Source organism: Crocodylus siamensis, chromosome 7 (genome assembly GCF_052110815.1).
Source record: "Crocodylus siamensis isolate JL-2025a chromosome 7, ASM5211081v1, whole genome shotgun sequence".
Classification (NCBI taxonomy): Eukaryota; Metazoa; Chordata; order Crocodylia; family Crocodylidae; genus Crocodylus; species Crocodylus siamensis.
In genome coordinates this window covers 42154704-42173711 of record NC_143401.1, presented here as the reverse complement: position 1 = coordinate 42173711, position 19008 = coordinate 42154704, and the positions used below count along the sequence as shown (strand labels likewise).

Below are 19008 nucleotides of genomic sequence, written 5' to 3'. Positions count from 1 at the left end.
AAACCTGAGTCAATTTTTTCCCCATGCTGTCAGACCATGAGTAAACTATTCAACTCTTCTAGTCTCAAGTGATCCCTAAATTCTCAGATACAGATGATATCCTGAATCATGAACCTCTTTCATATCTAATCCTGATACTGTAGATCATTGCTTAAAACAACAACATACATGCTAGAATCCTTAAAATAATAATGAAGCCCTATTTTGCCAGTCTTTGGTGGTTGTCCAATAACAAGTTTTAAAACAATACAATGAAATCATTATAAAAACAAGACTAATAAAGTACCCATTTAATGAAAGGGCAGTGACGAACAAAGTTTTTGATATAATCTCTAAAGCAATGTTTCAGCAACAATATTCCCAGGCTTTCAAAAATCATGACAAACACACAAAACACAAAAAGGCTTAAGTCATGAGATTTTTATAAAAATGATAAAAATAAATTTTACTGTTCTGGTTTCTGAGCTTTTGGAGTTCAGCTGGGCTACACAGATTCAAGATCTATGACACTCAAAACTTTAAAAATCTCAACCAGTCCTTTCTAGAATGTAGTTACCTTGAAAAACAGACACTGAAAAGAATACAGAAAATAGGTTGATACTACATTTCTACCAGTCACAGAAGCAATGAGACAGACCTGACAGAGTAGCAAGACAAATGATTGCCCCTGCTACCTTCACAGTGGCAGCTCTATTCGTAAGCACTAGACTGATTATCTACCAGCAGGCTCTACATTACAACTGTATCTGCTCTAATTCCACTAACTAGGATGCACCCCATAAGCACCTGTAGCTAAAACCAGAACCTGCCCTAACCTGCTACAAGACTAACCCCAAGATAAAGACAACAGAATCGTTCTGGTTGTCATCTACAGCCCCCAGCTTGAACATCATTAACATCCTCCAACCCCTCCTGGAAAATGACAACCAGTGGTGATGCATAGGGATGCACATGCTCCCCTGAGAGCGCTGGTTCACCCCTTGACAGAGAGCGCTCCCCGCTTAAGTGATGGGCAGTGAGGGCAGGTGGGAGCAATGCTGCCCCTTCGGTAAGCACCAGCCATGGATTGGGGGTGCCAGGAGAACTGCCACTGGCACTTCTGGAAGTGCCCTGGTGCTTCCCAGTCAGAGACACTGGCCATGGGAGGACTCCCCCTGACCAGTCACTGACTGGCTGTTGGGGGGGGGCACGGGCCCCTCCCCTGACTCCAGTGGCACCAGTCGCCCATGATGACAATTATCTCAAGGTAGCCATCAGAGGGTGGGGTAGGGAGGTGTTGCATGTCCTGGATTAAAGGCACAGACCAGCAACCTCAAACAACATCTCTTCAAAAACCACACCGTGCTCTATACCCAGATGCCAGCTGTGTCCCTTCAACACAAGCCACATCAGCACTGGATCAAACAACACAGATTATTATCCAGGGTTTATTTATGTGAATGTGAAGAGGGAAAAGAGCTCGGGGGAATGGAGATTGGGACCGGGAGAGAGGCACTTCCATAGCAGCTGCTCCTTAAAGTTAGGAGGGAGCAGTGGTGCGGTGGGGGTGTGGCTCACTGAAAAGGGAAACAAAAAAGAGTGGTCAGGAGGAGGATGAGCCGCAGCATGGAGACTGGGACAGAGGGGTCCCATGAGCCAATTCTGGCTGGAGGAGAGGAACTCAACTGGGAGGGAAAACTGGGAGTCCTTGAAGAGGTGAGGACAGTCGACTCGCCAAAATGAGGTGAGAGATGCAGCAGAAGCCGCAAGAAAAAAAACAAGTAAAAAAACAAAAAGACTGAAGGAGGTTTCTTTGTAGTTTAATAAAAGAAACATAAAACCAGTTAAAGCCATTGACTTTACTTATATTCATGTATGTTGTTTTATGTTAAATAAACACAATGAAGTGTTCCGGAAAACTGAAAAATAAAAACAAGTTAAATGATTATTTTGGTTTACAATAAAGTGAGTCAATCAACCACACAAAGAAACAACTGGATTCCTTTTAGTGGGAAAAGTTCTGGAGATTCGTCTGGAAGAGCAGGTAGCAAGATATCAATCAACACAAAAAATTTCTGTCCATATTGTCGGGGTCATTCTGTGTTTCTAACACCTCCTGACTGATGACATCAACTAAGATTAAGACATGGTGGGTGAGAGTCAAATTTAAACTGCGAAGTACTCCAGGTCGGGCTTCCCAAGAGGTAGGAAGAAAAGACCCCACAGTGGTGCATTGGCCAGGGATATTGAACCATAGCCGGTGTGAAAGAAAATATTTGAGATGCAACCAGGCACCATGGGAAATCCTGAGCCTTTACAACAAACTACATTTGGTAGGCCAACTTCTACAGCAACAGCAACAACAAGCAGCTCATCAAATTGCAGTCGAGGAAAAGCATGGGCACAGTGTAACTAAGTTGAATTAAAGGTCCCCAAAATGACACCTCAAAATGACCCTGAAGCATTCTTGGAGAGTTTTGAGAGACTTGCATTGTCCTCAGGTTTCGATCAAAGCCGATAGGCTGGTCAGTTAGGAGTGCTTCTGATAGGAAAGGCACAAGCTGCTTATAGACCGATGCCACATGGAAAAATGATGGATTACAGCAAGGTAATAAAGGAAATTATGTACCAATTGGACATTAATCCTGAGAGGTACAGGCAGGCATTTTGCATGAGAAAGAGACAAGAAAAAGAAGATAAATTCCCTCAGATTTTACTTCAATATTTGGCTGACATGCTAGAGATGTTGTTGAAGCCACAGGAGGTTTCCAAAGTGGATCTGTGCTACCAGATTTTATTAAAATAGTCCTTATTGGAGCTGGACAAGAATACACAACAGTGGGTGCAATGCCATCATCCAAAATCTTCCACAAAAGCTCTGCAAATAGCAGAAAACTTCAACAGTGCACAAGGAGAAAACAACAGAGAATGGGGCACAAAAGGAGGTACTAATCCTATAACATGAGAAACAGAATATAAAGAACTACGGGATGGGAGAAGATCGACAATCGTCTGTTTCCGATGCAGAAAGATAGGACACATGGCTCGGGAATGTACAAGCAACCCTCGTCCAATGCCAAGGCTAAGGGAACAGACTATCGACCCCAAGATACCACAGAATGACACCAGAGATAAGGGGCCAATTGAGATGATGGACTGCAGCATTGGAAAATCTGGGTGCAAAGGCCCAAATGAGAAATCCATGGTATGGGTAAGAAAGCCATAGTAGATACTGGTTCTGCACAGACCCTGATTTGAACAGATCTAGCCCCTCGAGAGTGGACGCCAAAAAGTAGATGCTGTGCAGATGATTTGCATGCATGGACAACCTTCGACATATCCACAGAGAAAATATACAGTTGAAGTTCTCGGTAGGACAAGGGAGATGCCCATAGGTTTAGCAAGGGATCTTCCGTATCCTATGATTCTGGGCCGAGACGGGGCGAAAATTTATGAAGTGTTAGATACAGTGAAAACAGAGGAGGGTATGGTTGGTGAAGAAACGGAGGTTCCACTGGATGTAGAAGGCTTGGATATAGAGAGTTTATCAAATAGTGCACACTTCAGAGAAGCACAAGAGGAAGAAGACCTGTTCCGATCCATCATCCAGTCGGAACTGGCCAAGTAAGACAAATAGGTAATATCTCTGGAACAGTGTTGTGCATTGCCTAAGTATTAATTAAGAAAAGTTTTGCTGTATAGGATAAAATTGAGACAGAATGATGGAATAGAGGTACCACAAATATTGATTACCCAAGCATACTGAAGCCCACTATTGAAACTAGCTCATACCAATCCCTTGGTGGGGCATTTGGGGATGTCCAAGACAGAAGCTAGACTTACCAAGTGGTGTTTCTGGCCCCAGTTATATGAACAAGTGGAGGATTTCTGTCAAACTTGTCCAAATTGTCAGCAAGTTAGTCTTCAAAACCCCCTCGGGTTCCTTTACAGTCTATGCCTGTGGTGGAAGAACCCTTTTCATGAATTGCCCTAGATGTAATTGGACCATTATCAAAGAGTTTTGCAGGGCATCAGTTTATCCTAGTCATGAATGATTATGCCACTCGATATCCAGATGCAATACCTTTATGTACAGCCACCGGACCCCAAGTTGCAGAAGAACTACTCAAATGGGTATCTAGAGTGGGCATACCCAAAGAAATAATCATGGATCAAGAGAAGAACTTCATGTCCCAAGTGATGTGCAGTTTATGATAAGTATTAAAGATAAAGCACCTGCGAAAAGCTGTGTAACATCCACAAATGAACAGGTTGGTAGAGAGATTCAAAGGGAATCTAACAGGTATGCTATGAAGGTGCACCCAAGAGGAACTTAGGAAGTGGGACTTACTAGTACCACCATTGTTATTTGCAGTAAAAGAAGCACCACAATCATCCTTAGGGTTCTCCCCATTTGGACTAGTTTATGGACATCAGACAAGGAGCTTGATGGATGTGGTGCAGGAAGGCTGGGAGAGTGGAGGATCACAAGGGACATGACCAACAGAACATGCCCAAGAGATAAGGAGACAGTTACTAAGGGTTGGAGAAGTAGCCAGAGATCATCTTAAACAAGCACAAGAGAAACAAAAAAAGTACTATGATAAAGGTACTCAAGAAAGGGAATTACACGAAGGGTAGAAAGTTTTGGTTCTTCTACCAAGTGATACAAATACATTTTTAACTTGTTGGCAAGAGCCATTCAAAATAACCAGATGGGTCAGCCCTGTTGACTATGAGATACTATGTCTGGGCTCACAGAAATTAAAACAAATTTTTCATGTTAACTTATTGAAATCATGGAATGAACCAGAAGGACTATTGGTGACTATGCTCAGGGAGCCACCGCATTTAGGGCAAAAAGCCATTCATTTACTGAGTGAAAGTAAAACAAATAAAAGGGATAAAATTCAGAGAAAAATTGAATACTGAAGAAAAAGAACAATTAAACACTCCTTGAATGAGAGTTCAAAGATGTGTTCAATGAGAACCCAGGTTGTGTGAAAGGAACAAGTGATAACAACAACATAGTTACTCCTGAGGGATGAATGGTATGGGAAAAATGGAGGAGAATTCCATATCACCAATATGAGGTTGTCAAGAGGGAGATAGATAAGATGTTATTACTCCCAGGGAGTAATAACAGAAATCACATAGTCTGTGGAGGAGCCCCCTGGTAGTAGTACCCAGACAAGATGGTACTCTACGGCTATGCATAGACTTCAGAAAGTTGAATGCAATTTCAAAGACTGATGCTTTCCCAATGCCACAAATTAGTAAATTGTGAGAGAGAGTCAGTCAGGCAACTTTCATATCAACATTGGATCTCACTAAAGGGTACTGGCAAATACCCATGCAAAAAGAAGATCAAGTCAAAATGGCTTTCAGGACACCATGGGGGCTGTAAGAATTTAAACGTGTGCCATTTGGTTTACACGGTGCAGCAGCAACATTCTAATGGCTGACTGATTGGGCCCTAGTCCAACACCAACAATATCCGGTGGCATATATAGACAATATCATTATCTATATTGATGACTGGGAGCAACATTTAGAAGCCCTACATGCAGTCTTACACAAGTTACGTTTAACTGGTCTGACAGTAAATCCCAGAAAATGCATGCTAGGGGAAGCCAAGACTAAGTATTTAGGTTTCCTGGTAGGCCAGGGGCACATTAGTCCTCTAACAGACAAGATAAAGGTGACACGAGACTATACGCCACCTAAATGTGGAAACAAATGATGGCCTTCTCAGGGCTTTCCAGTTACTACCGTCAGTTCATTCCGCATTTTTCTGAAGTCACTGCCCCGTTGATGAACTAAGGGGAAGAGGAAACTGGCCACTCAGGTGGAGCAAGGAACATGAAGAAGCATTCAGGAAAATGCACCAGACCTTGTGTAAGGAAGTGGTGCTTCACACTCCAGATTTCAACCGTTCTTTTGGCCTACAGACAGACGCAGCCAACAAAGCCATGGACGCTGTTTTAACACAAGAGATGGACAGAATGGAACTTCCTATCACCTATGCCAGTAGAAAACTCCAACCACAAGAACAAAGGTAAGCCACCATTGAACGAGAGTGTTTGGCCATTAAATAGGGGGGTGGAATATTTTCGCTACTACCTCTTAGAATGCAAGTTCACTTTAATAACTGATCATGCCTCATTGAAGTAGCTAAAAACCACTCAGACTGATAATGCACAGATAACTCGTTGGGCCCTCATCTTACAACCCTTTCATTTTGATACTGAATTTAGACCTGGTCATGCCAGTGGGGTGGCTGCCTTCCTCTCCATTGTCACTCAAATGAAAGCTCACCACTGAAGCCTGATGCCCATGGAGATGACTACGATACAGGGAAAAATAAAGGCGGTGAACAGTGTCTTAAAGGGGAGGATGTGTGAAGAAGGAAAAGAGCTCAGGGGAATGGAGATTGGGACTGCGCCAGGACAGAGGTGCTTCCACAGCAACTACTTGTTAAAGTTAGGAGGAGGCAGCAGCGTTGTGGGGCCATGGCATGCTGAAAAGGGAAACAAAAAGAGTGGTCAGGAGGTGGATGAGCTGCGGCATGGAGATTGGGATGGAGGGGTCCCATGAGCCGATTCTGGCTGGACAAGAGGGACTAAACCGGAAGGGAAAACCGGGAGTCCTTGAAGAGGTGAGGAAAGTCGACTCACTGAGATGAGGTGAGAGATGCGGCAGAAGCCATGAGAAAAAACAAAAAACAAAAAACAAAGGAAAACAATGGTGGATTCCCAATGGGGAAAATTTAGGTCAAGTTCATTTTTTCCTGCTTTGTTTCCCCAGTGTTGTTTGGGAGATCTTGATTTGGACAGATGGTGTCCAGGGAGCCAAAAAAAAAAAAGGGGGAGAAAAGATGCAAGAGACTGAAGGAGGTTTCTTTGTAGTTTAATAAAAGAAACATAAAACCAGTTAAAGCTGTTGACTTTACTTATGTTCATGCATTGTTTTACATTAAATAAACACAATGAAGTGTTCTGGAAAATTGAAAAATAAAAACAATTTAAATGATTATTTTGGTTTACAATAAAGCGAATTGATCAACTGCATAAAGAAACAACTGGATTCCTGTTAGTGGGAAAGAGTCTGAAGATTTGTCCAGAAGAGCAGGTAGCAAGATATCAATCAACACGAAAAATTTCTGTCCATAGTGCTGGGGTCATTCTGTATTTCTAACTCCCCCCAACTGATAACATCAAATAAGACCAAGACGTGGCAGGTGAGGGTCGGATTTAAAATGTGGAAGTATTCCAGTCAGGCTTCCCAAGAGGTAAGAAGGAAAGACCCCACACTGAACTTTTATCAACATCATATATGCCATCAGCAGCTTACAGTGACCCTCTGTTGTCTATGTTGTACAGAGGGGGAGAGCCCAACATGTAGACTGAAGTAACACAAACCTGACCTCAGTTCTAGAAAAACACACAAGCGTATGGCAGAACACTGAAACTTCCCTGGACCTTTCATCACTGACCTCAGAGTGGCTCATCTTGGATAACAAAAGTTTAAAAACAAACTCGAAGGGGAAATCGCAGAAAAAGAAATCATCCACAGACTAATTGTGGTAAGTTTGGTCTAAACCAGAATACAGATTCTTATCCTATTACCTGGTTTAGTTTACATAACCCTTGTGTCCCTCAATGAGTTACTTTGGTTTTTACTCTCTCCTACCCACATGCCTCTCCCTTTTTCACATCCCATTTCCTATTCTTTGTATTCAAAATGCTTCTTTATGTAAAAGCTTTGCTTCCCTTCACAGCATCTACCAACCTACCCTGCATTCTGCTTGACTTCAGATTATCACAGCTGACTACCTCTCTGCTGATAGAGTGGTACCATAAATTAATTTCCTGGTTGCAAAGCTTTCAGTCACTAGCCAGCTCATTTTCTCCCCTCAGTTGTGGCTGAGCATGGAACTCTGACATCATGGTGATGAATATGATCTATAAATACCTAGACCAGAGGTGCTCAAAGTCCAGTTCATGGGCAAAATGCAACCCACAGAGCCTTGGAATCTAGTCCACTGGGATCCCCATGAGCTGGAGAATTTGGGGATCGGGGGTCAGTGGCAGTTAATCCTGCCTCCTTTCCACCACTGCCCAAAACCTAAACCCACTCATAAGCCTCCCCCCGCACACTGACAAACCAGAGCTGGACCACCTTCTCTACACATAGCCTAGATGGGGCTGACCTGTGTCACCTTCTACCCGCTGGGTTGGGCCACAGCCCCTCCTCCTGTACAGTTAGTTTGGGACCTGGCTACACCCCCTTCTACACCACAGGGCAGAGCAACATCCCCTTCTTCCAGACCAGATTGGGGCCAGGCCATGCCTTGTTTAGGATTACCACATTTCCAGTTCCAAAAAAGAGGACACCTATTGGTGGAACACCTCACTCCCAACCCTCAGCCCCTGCCAGTGCCCTTTACTCCAAACCCAGAGCTCTCTGGCCCCCCTAGCCCTGCCAGAGGGGGGCCCCCAACTTCCCCCATCCTAACCAGGCAGGAGCATGGTGACTCCGATTCATGTAGATGGAGGTAGACAACATCCAGCAGGAAGGAAGAAGAGGGGAGGCCTGTGGCACCCCCACCCTGGGCTAGGGCTCCCATGCCACACCAGGTGACCAGGCCATGCCCCCCTCTCCCTTAGGCAGTGTCTCCTGGTCACTCTGCCCCTTTGAGCACGTGCACTGGCTCCTGTGCCACCAGCCCAGACAGGAATTCATTGCTGCCCTCAAAGGGCCCCCCCGCCTCTTCCCTCACTGGAAGGACAGACACCTCTCCTGCACTCCTCCTGCTTTGCCACAGCCCCAGCATCTGCCCACCTCCCCCACCCCCAGCACCCACGCGGCCTTACACAGCCATCACTTCAACACACCCAACACACACACACACACATTCCCCAAGCACTGGCCCTCCAACTTTTACTTCCCATACACTTACCTGCATCCATCTGGCAAGGCTGGTCCCACCCCCATGCTTGGCTGCATGCTGTACATGTGTGTGTGCATGTACAGATGCACATGATATCCTTGCCTCCAATTGCTCTTTCCCTGATCCTGCCACCAGAGCAGAGCAAAATCCTGCACATTTTTTTCAGATCACAAAAAGCCACCTGGACAGAGAATGGAAGACCCAAAAATTGAACGTGTCTGGGAAAACCCAAACATATGGTAACCCTAGCCTTGTTACCCCTGTAGGGCTGTGCCATGCCTCCTCTCCCCTGAGTGGCTAGTTCATGGTCATCTCATGCCCCCTTTCTCCTCCAAGTGCTGTTCCATGTCCCCATCACCCCTGCCTAGCCAGGCATGGGCTAGGCCAGCCCCCTACCCCCCGCCACAGGATAGATTGGGACTGAGCCAAACATTCCCTTTTCCTGTGAGGCTGAATTGGGGCTGGGGCTGGGTCATGCCTCCTTGACCACACATGCCCCAGGTCCCAGATTGGGACCACCTGTTGGATCTGGCCTACAGATGCCCTTCTGGCCTCACAAAAAAGTTGAGCACCATTGATCTAGACAGACAGAATTTACTTTTAAAAGCAGGTCAGTCTAAATAAAGTCAAGTGCAAACAAAGTAAATATTCAAGGATTTGGCTACAACTGATTCTTAGTTCAGTATACACAATCTTGTCCATTTCTTGCATACTTTATTCTCAAAAGCTCTTACCTGCACACAGCAAATTGGCCAAGAGTGCTGTGTTTATAATAACAAACCAACAAGCTGATCATAGATTTGAATGCACAGCCTCATGAGAGGAACTAAAAGGCACAGGGAATTTACAGATATTCAGCTTATAGCCTTAATAGTCTACAGAGGCAAAAGGATTGCAAAGTTCTCCTAGGTATAGTCATAGACATTGGAGCTGGAAGAGACCTTGAAGATCATCAAGTGCAGCCCCCTGCCCCAGGGGCAGTAAGTCAGCTAGGGTCAAAGGATCCCAGCAAGATAAGCATCCAAATGTTTCTTGAAAGAGTCCAGAGTAGGTGCCTGCACCACTTCTGGAGGGAATCTATACCACGCCTTGGGGGCTCGGACAGTAAAGAAGTTTTTCCTTATGCCCAGCCTAAAATGGTCATGGAGGAGTTTATGACTGCTGGTCCTTGTTATCCCTTGGGGTGCTCTGGTGAACAGATGTTCCCACAGATCCTGATGCACACCCCTTATCTACTTACAGGCTGCCACCAGATCCCCCCTGATCCTGCACTTTTCCAACCTGAAGAGTCCCATGGCTCTCAGCCTCTCATCATAAGACCTATTCTTTTGCCCTCTGATCACGCATATGGCTCTCCTCTGGACTCTCTCAAGCTTCTCGACATCCTTCTTGAATTGTAGAGTCCAGAATTGGATGCAGTACTCCAGCTACGGCTTCACCAAGGCCGAGTACAATGGGAGGATGACATCCTGGGATTTACTAGAAATGAAAATTCATAATTCACCAGCCAGATGCAGGTATGGTAAAGTCTCCTGTCTGGAACAGTTCATTTTGTGCAGATTAGGCTCAAAGAAAAGTTGGAAAAGTCTTTAGTCTTTTTATCTTGAGGCTGTGCAAAAACGAAAACTTTTTAATTTTACAAGGAGGAAGAAAAATCTACCACCTGAAACCCAAGACCCTGCTTCTGCCTTTGTTTGAGTTAATTTGCATTATCACTGAGCCCAGAAATACCTCACCACAAAAGACATTCCTGCCCAGAAGAGCATTCCATCTTTCCACTCTTCTGTGAAATATGAAACATCATAACCAGAAGGAAATATAATTCTACACCATGCTTACCACCAGACAACTTTGAGGTAAAAAGACTTTTCCAACTCTTCTCTGAGCCTAATCTGCACAAAATGAACTGTTCCAAACAGGAGACTTTAATCACACCTGCAGCTGACTGGAATTTTTCAGTCAAAACTTATGTAAATTCTCTAATGTCTAAGACTGAATATCATGCTTGATAATCAGCTCTTCAAAAACTCTAAGACTCCAAAGCCAACAGTTGCTTATAATAGCCATGTTTCTTTCCTAAAATCAACTTACAAGAGGAATACAATTCTTCTTTTCCTGACTACAAAGTGTGAAATTTAGAACAGGGCTGTACAGGGAAATCCAGGAAAGTCTTGGTACCAAAAAAGAGGCATATAGGCTGTAGAAGAAGGGGGTAGCTACCAAGGCAGAGCATACTTACTTGGCCCGCACTTGCAGGGAGGCAGTCAGAAAGGCCAAAGCAAAAATGGAACTTAGGCTGGCAACAAAAATGAAAGACACCAAAAAGTCCTTCAGGTATATAGGGAGCAAAAAGAAGGTGCAGGGTAGCTTAGGCCCCCTACAAGACAAACAAGGGCAATTAGTGATGGATACTGGGGACAAAGCTGAGGTCTTCAATGAGTTTTTTGCTTCTGTATTCCTGAACTCAGATCAGAACAAATCTCCCAGTTGGATCATAGACAGGTAGAAAGGGGGAAACAGCCCACCAACTATTAGCACCGACTGAGTGAAGAGACACTTGGAGGGGTTGGATGCATTTAAGTCAACAGACCCAGATGATCTTCATCCAAGGGTGCTGAAGGAATTGGTCGGTGTATAGCAGAGCCATTGGCACACATTGCTCACATCAGGTCCCAGAGGACTGGAAAAGGGCCAATATGGGTCCCTATTTTTAAGAAGGGGAAGAAGGAAGATCTGGGTAACTACAGACTGACTAGTCTCACCGCTATCCTTGGGAAAACCTTTGAAAAAATTATTAAGGATCACATTTGTGGGAGTCCAGTGGGGAAAGAAATGCTAAAGAGCAAACAGGATGGATTCATACCAGGTGGATCCTGCCTGACTAACCTTATTTCTTACCTGCAGGAATCGAGGTAGATGTAATCTACTTGGATTTTAAGAAGCCTTCGATATGTTATCTCATTATATTCTTATATGATAAACTGAGTGACTGAGATGTAGATGATTACACAGTTCGGTGGGTAACAAACTGGCTTAGATGTCGCACCCAGAGAGTGGTGGTGCATGGGTCTGTATGGACCTGGAAAGGTGTGGGCAATGGAGTCTGACGAGGCTCAGTGCTTGGACTGGTGCTGTTCAATGTTTTCATCAGAAACTTGGATGACAGCGTGGAAAGCACTCTGTCGAAATTCACAGATGTTACCAAATTATGGGATAATGTTAACACACCCAGAAGGTACACAATGAATCCAGGAAGATCTCGACAGGTCAGAAATGTGGGCAGAAAAGAATAGGATGCAGTTCAGAGAGACAGAATAGGATGCAGTTCAATAAGGGGAAATGCAAGGTGCTGCACCTAGGAAGAAGGAATCACCAACATGCTTACAGGCTGGGGGAGAACCTTCTCAGCAGCACAGCAGCAGAAAGGGAACTTGGAGTCACTGTTGACTCCAAGATGAACATGAGTCACCAATGTGATGATGTGATCAGTCAAGCTAACTGCAGTTTACCATGCATTAGCCGGTGCATGACAAACAGGTTGAAGGCGGTGATACTTCCCCTTTATGCAGCATTGATCAGGCCACAGTTGGAGTACTGTGTCCAGTTTTGGGTGCCACACTTCAAGAGGAATGTGGACAACCTTGAGAGGATTCAGAGGATGGCCACGCATATGGTTAGAGGCCTGCAGGCAAAGCCCTATGAGGAGGAGTTGGGGGCCCTGGACCACTTCAGCCTCTGCAAGAAAAGGCTGAGAGGTGATCTTGTGGCCACCTACAAATTCATCTGGGGGATGTTGCAGGGCACTAAGGTACTTGCTTCTTTAAGGGCTGAAACTGCCTAGGGAGAGAGCCCTAGCAATCACTCAGGAACCCCTCAGCTGCAAGTTACCATGGCAGCAGGAATGAGGGCATTACTCGCACCTGCAGGTAGTCAGCTGACTGGCAGAGGCAGGGCCTGGGGCATATACAAACCCCAGGGCTGGGATCAGAGGCTCAGTTCTCTGCCAGCAGGTAAGGGGAAGGAGCTCTCCTAGACAAAGCTAAGGGAAGAGGCTTGATGGCCCATCTCCTGCTGCTGATAAGGTTAAGAGATTTCAGGAGCTCACCAGACCCTGGCCTATGAGGCATGTTGTGCTGGGGGAAGGGTGAGCTGCTTGCATTATGTTATAGCCCAGGAGCTTGTATTTTGTTTTTGGCTTGTAGTCCGGTGGATTGGGCTGAGACTACTGGGGAAGAAGAAGGCCTCATTCTTGGCCCACTGCAGTGTGGGGACCCCAGCACCAGTGTGGGCACAGTATCTGAGGTGCACAGGTCCCCACACCAATATGGGTGCAGAGAGAGAGAGGGAGACAGGGCTGTGGAGAGCCCAGCACCGAGGGGCGCAGACAGAGAGAGAGAGACAGGGCTGCAGAGAGCCCAGTAACAACCAGAGGCCAAGTGAGACTAAGGCCTTGGAGGAACACTGTGAATGCCATCTCGAGGCTTGGGGCATGGTAAAAGGACGGTTTGGAGCCACACTTCTAGCCCATAAGGCTGAGGGTGTCCCAAGACATCCATTTTAGAGCGGAACCCAGAAGGGGTCCGAGAACCCACAGGGTCCAGTGGGGTCCAGCAGGACTGTGCCCAATCTAAACTTGAGGACAGCCTCCCTATTCATAATTATTACCAACAAGATGTGGCAGATGAGAAAGAGGGTGCTCATCAGGCCAAATTGGCATGGTCAAGGGGCCCTAGGGGTATCACAGCCACCTCTGTGGACGCCAGCCCGTGACAGGGGGACAGTAAGAAATAGGAGATGCTCTGTTTACCAGGGGACCCCTTGGGGTAATTAGGAACAACAGCCACAAACTGACAGAGAGCAGACTTAGGTTAGACATAAGGAAGAACTTCTTTACAGTAAGGATTCCCAGAATCTGGAATGGGCTTCCAAGGGAGGTGGTTCTCTCCCCTGCCTTGGAGGTCATTAAGAGGAGGCTGGACATACACCTGGCTGGGGTCATATAACCCCAGCACTTTTTCCTGCCCAGGGCAGGGGGTTGGACTTGATGATCTGCTAAGGTCCCTTCCAACCCTAACATCTATGAATCTATGAATTTCCATTTAAAATGGCACAATCCTGTTCTGGGTCAGGATCATCTTTTTTAGGCAATAAAACGTCAAGACTTTAAGGTGATTTTTTTTGTGATGCACAGCTATAAGCATTATGCAATAACAAATGAATATTCACTTCCTCATAAGTCCAGCAGTTGCTTCTAGCATATTGCATATTAGACTTTAATATTAAAAGTAATTTTAGACAACATGATCAACAGACCTGTACTTGTTTAAAAGTGTCCAGCTAATAGCAACTCCCACTGTGACATTTATGTTTGATTTTCAAAATATCAATGCCCAACATGCATTAATCAGCCAGGCTCTGTTTGCACATATGAACCCTTATTCTGATGCCTAAATAAGAATTGAAAGTGTAGCACAATATAACTTTTTAAGGAGTATGCTTACATGGCAACAGATTTGCACCTATATGGTACATAAAAGGTAAGGATCGCCCACATGCAGTACATTCTCCACACTGCATATCTGCACTGTTCAAAGAACTGTGCTCATCTCTGCCCTATGTGCATCTAGGAGTGCATGAAAATTATTTCAGAATTAAGGCAAAACAGCTGTTCTGAAATTATTCTGTGGATGGACTCATCTATTCCAAAATGAGAGTGTTTTCCTTATTTGGACAAATCTAAACCTACTGCCAAAGTAGATGAAGGTAATATGCAAAAGCCACAACTGAGTAGATATTCCAGAACAATTCAACATATGGACAAACCTCAGCATGCATGTTTTTGTGTGTGTATGTACACATGCATGAATGTGCACATGTACATGTTTAGTATCATATGGTGCTGGCTCATTCATTTTCCTTCCTTTTCCTTACTGAATAGCAGTATAAAAATTTCAACTGCCAAACTGCTGAAGTTCTTTCCTTCCCAACAGAAGCATCTGTCTTCTTGGCACGCATATAAATACTCTCATGTTGACAGTTTTGGAGTAGCCCCTAGGTGGTTAAGCTGTTCAAGACCTGTCAAAAGGTAATCTGACCTTATGAATGCCATTTGCCATCAAGTCACTGCTACAGTGAAGAGGTTCCCACTCTTTTCTTGCATGTAGGTTGTAGGGGGACAGGAGGTGAGGGTTGTTTTAAAATTAAAGTTTCCCAACTCCCAGCCTTTACTAATGACTGGGTCCTAGCAGTGCACACTCTTTTTCTTACAGCAACCAAACTATGGTTCTAAAAAGGAATATTAATGTAATTAGAGTTGCAGTGAGATGACTACTGATAACCTCTGCTGATCTCCACCTTTGGCTGGTCTTTGTTTTATATGGTCTTCCTTTTCCACCTTCATTAAAATTGTCTAAACATAAACAATTGCTGATTTCCAGGTCATTATAAGTAAATATTTCACAGTAGAATCATCCTTCAAAATATGTTTATAGATAATTAATTATAAATTATTGATAAAAATGATGCTGTTAACATTATTATAAGGTACAATTTAAGATTTGTAGGGGCAGTTAATTTTAGTCTTCACAAACTCTTGAGGACTTTGAAGTGGTGTATGAAGAAAGCAGTTCTTCTTGCTATCTTATACGCAGCTTTAAGATCACTAGCTCTTATTCACTGCAGTACCTGAACAGCTCCTACTGAGGTCTAGGGAACTTCCCTGAATCCTCCATTTAATAAAACACTCCCTCCCCCTCCCTCCTACCTCCTTAACCAAATTTTTTAGGTAAATAATTAAATGTATACTTGCAAGAAATTTCAAGACCAAACCTCACTGAATTTGTTTTCTACATGATATTATAATACTATTCACCAGTGCTAGTGTTAAGAATAGAGTTCATAAACACAGATGGAAGATAAATGCTTATGCTTAAGAGACTGGGCCTCATGTAGAGTCAGTGACACTGAAGACAGTGCCAAATTCTAACTCCCCATCTGGATATGCCAGAAGATCAGTTGAGGAGATAGAGAAGGTACCTCCCCAATATGAAAACAAAAAATAGGGCAGAGAGTATTAATGCCAGCCTTCAAATATCTAGTCCCTTTTCACCAATTAATGAATAAAAAATGATATCTATAAACATGAAGTGTAAACAGAGGACTCATTATGAGTGGGAATTGTTTTTATTTATTCATAGCTCAATTTCTCATTAAAGCTTTTCACTTTATCTCTGACTACAGATTAACTATTTGAACTTGCAGCATTTATTGGGCCATATATTACAGTCATATGCACATTGTTCAGCTCTTAAAAGTCAAATAAAAACCCTCCAAAGCAAACTGTAATACCAGTACCCTTGACTGGGTTAAAACCAGAATGATGCAACTGTGCCTTGTACTGCTAACCACTAATTGACACTGTCCCACACTTCAGCAGTAGGAGTTTGTACCTGGAAGAAAGATAATCCAAGGTCTATGCCTCTTTCTCGTTTGAAGTTATGAATGGCTACAATATGTAGCAAAGTGACGGCTCTGAATTCCTGGATGGGCACGTAACAGTTAACATTCTACCTAAATGCCAATAGTTTTATGAGAATCGGATATGCTGTCCATTCATATTTATTGCACTTCTCTGTCTTAATAGCATCACTGCCCCACTCAAGCAAATTTTAAAAAAGCATAATATGTCATCATATTAAGTTAAGCCATCACATTCTTTTGTCTCTTTTTTTTGCCATCATTTTTAATTACTAAATGCATTTCATGAAGTAGTATAACCACCATTGCTCAGGACTGCCAAAGGCAATACAGGCTGTCACAGGGCAGGGGACCAAGGAGCAGCCGTGATCTCTCCTGGTGCCCCCTACCGTGTCAAGTTGTCTATCAAGCACCCTCTGTTATCTCACCCACCACGTATTGTAAGGGAGGCTGCTTTTCCTTTACCCCTTGGCCACGGTGCTCTTATTTGTCCTGGCCCTTGTCTCATATAGGTCGACGGGGTGCACCCAGCCTTATGGGCTGTGCGTGGCTTCTACCACCCCTTATACCATGCCCCAAGCCTCTCAGGTGTACCGGACATTGTTGCATCTATTGTCTTCTCTTAGCGGCCCTCTCCGGGGCCTCTTCCCGTATGCTCGCCCTCTCCAGGGCTTCTATCCTCGTGCACCCTCCACGGGGCTTCTACCCGTATGCTCGCCCTCTCCGGGGCTCAACGTGTTACTCTCGCCCTCCCTGGGGCTTCTTATTCCTATATGCCCTCCCTGGGCTCTGCTTGTGCTCATGCCCACACTGGGGCCTTGCTCGCGACTCCCGCAATCAGGGCTCAGGTGGCCATAGCCGTGCCTAGCCCCAGACCCCTTTCTCGGGTCCTATGCCCCACTGGGGCTTCCCACAATGGGGCTCAGGCGGCCTTAGCCTTACCTGGCCCCTAGACCCCTTTTCCGGGTTTGCACCCCACTGGGGCCTTTCACCTGTGCCCACACTGGGCTCCTCCCAATACTCCCCACACTGGGGCTGGGGTTGGGACACCCCAAAATGCAGCGCCACTCTTCGGTGCCAGGAACCCTCCCACTACTGGGGAGCTTCCATGAGGCCTCCTCCAACTCCTTATAGCCTCACCCGGTCCTCCAGTATATAATAACAAAACAGAAAATTCCCACTCCTGGGCTACAATATAAACTCCACGCCAAACTGGCTAAAACACAATTTCTAAGCCCTCTGGCTAATCATCCTTCAGAACCCTACCAGGGCTTGCTCCCCCAGTCCTCAACCGAAGCTGGTCAGGCCATCTAGCTTCTACTCCCACAGAGCTCCCTCTTTCTCAGCTGCCAGAGGGGAACTGACTCTGGTCTCAGCCTGACTTGTTTATGTAGGCCAGGCCCTGTCCCCTTCCGGTCAGCTGACTCCTGTGGTTGCCCCAGCAACCCACACCTGTCCTTCTTTAGGAGCAGGCACTTCAGTGCCCTGTGACACACCTCCCCCCCTTAAGTTCAAGTCCAATTAGGGGCGGGCGCGGCAGTGCCCTGCGACACAGGTATATCCAGAAACTTCTAAGGGAGTCTAAGATCCTTGGTCTACCTCTTCCCCTCCTAACTATATACAGTTCTCCAGAGCATGAAAATTTCCCTCCTACAGGCAACATTTTTATTTCCTAGTTCTTTTTTGCCCCCACCCTCCACACTCTCAAATGCATGGGCAAGAGAGCCTTTATTTTAAAACCTTTGGTTCATAGTGAACCACTGGGACAAATAAATCACCACCAGTTAAACCAACAAATGCCACCATCATTAAGTTCTGACAGGTTCCTAAAAAGATTTAAATTTCTTCCCCCCACCCCTTCATCTTTCAAAGATGTATACCAGTTTACATAGGCAGAAAACTCATTTTCTAATGTATATTACTTACATACCTAATGTGGTTGATTCAGCTACCTCGCATCATAAATCTGACCATCAAGTTGTGCACATTAGCAGCCTATCTAAATGCATGTTATTACCTCTGTCCCCTTCAGCCTTTGTTACAGAAACTTGTGTCTTGTCTTAAGTGAGCTTGTAAAGTCAGGACAGGAACTGTCTCTGCCTATGTGTCTACACAGCAAGCAGCAAAGAAGGGCCCACACATCCTGCCTTAGGCCTTTGGTCGCACCTCAATATAAATTAACAATAATGCAATAAACCTGAAGTATAAGAAGTATACTATGATTTGTGAAGTCTGATTGATTCAGGAAGCAAACTTCAGAAATGCATATATTTAAAAGTTCTACTGGATCCTACAATTGCAAAAGCATTGAAGTAACTCTAATGAGGCTGTAATATTTACTGTGGAATACTCGTGAAAATATTCAGGTCACTTTCTGACTATTTTTAGTCTAAGCTTGATTTATTAAGATAAGTCACATGTTGGAAATATCATGCTTTGTAATTCTTACAGTCTTATTTTTATGATATGGGGAACAGTCTTATTTTTATGATATATTTAAGATGACAAGTATTTCTGAGTTTTACAAGAGGAAATCTAATTCTTCTCCTGATAGTAGGGTTCTTTTTCTCCATTAGCCTGAGGCATTATATGTATATCTT

General features: G+C 44.6%; 1 protein-coding gene across 2 annotated transcripts in view; it reads right to left on the bottom strand.

The window, feature by feature from the left end:
- GRID1 (glutamate ionotropic receptor delta type subunit 1) overlaps positions 1-19008 on the bottom strand; it is a 1131580-nt gene that overhangs the window by 736952 nt on the left and 375620 nt on the right. The window lies entirely within an intron of this gene.